Source organism: Suricata suricatta, chromosome 4, assembly GCF_006229205.1.
Source record: "Suricata suricatta isolate VVHF042 chromosome 4, meerkat_22Aug2017_6uvM2_HiC, whole genome shotgun sequence".
NCBI lineage: Eukaryota > Metazoa > Chordata > Mammalia > Carnivora > Herpestidae > Suricata > Suricata suricatta.
The window spans coordinates 75,138,408-75,139,448 of NC_043703.1; positions in this window are offsets into that span (position 1 = coordinate 75,138,408).

Consider the following 1,041-nt stretch of genomic DNA (forward strand, 5'->3'; position numbering starts at 1 on the left):
ACTAGGATCAGATGAGAAACTTTGGGAAAAGCACACAGTGGAAAGTAACTGGTCCTCAGAGAGGAATGGAAAAGAGAAGCCCTGCCCCTCCCTGGGCAGGACCAGCAGAGGTCAAGGTCATGCAGGTAACAGGACAAGGGGGTAAAGCAGGTGGAAAGAGAGGAAAAGAGGATTTGGGGACAAATCCTAACAATCTAGGGAAACCAATGCAATGGAAATATAATCAACCTTGTTTAATGTGTGGAAGCTAGTACTCAAGGGAGAGGAGTATACACCCCCAATTTATGCAATGTTTAAGGAAAATTAGTGACAGGTCTATGTCACTCTTACTTTTTCTTTCTTCGTTTCCCCTTTGACACCTGACGTCTCAGAGCTCTGTCCGAAAACTGTATCCAGAACCAGAGATTGGAATTTGGACACTTCTTGGAATTCATTCCCCTTGAAGGAAATTTATAGTAAACACTTTTGGACAAGGGCTCCTCTCTGGCTCAGTCAGTGGGGTATGTGACTCTTGACCTTGAGGTCATGAGTTCAAGCTCCATGTTGAGTGTAAAGATTACTTAAATACAGAAATATTTTTAAAAATTACTTTTGGACAAAGATTTAATGTATTATTTTTCTTTTATCTTTTTAATTTTCTTTTAATGGTGGGAAGAGGGGGATAAGGGGGAGAGAGAGAGAGAGAGAGAGAGAATCTTAAGCCAGCTACATGCTCAGTGCAAAGCACAACACAGGTCTCAGTCTAACGACCTGGGGATCACGACTTGAGATGAAATCAAGAGTAGGCCACTCAACTGACTAAACCACCCAGAAATCCCTAGTATATTATTTTTACAAGATCTATTATTGTGGTTTATACATACAATGGAATTCTACATGGCAATGAGAAAGAATGAAATTCTGCCATTTGCAGCAACAGATGGAACTGGAAGGTATTATGCAAAGTGAAATAAGTTAGGCAGAGAAGGATAGAATCTATATGTTTTCACTCATATGTGGAACTTGAGAGACTGAACAGAGGACCATGGGGGAAGGGAAGGG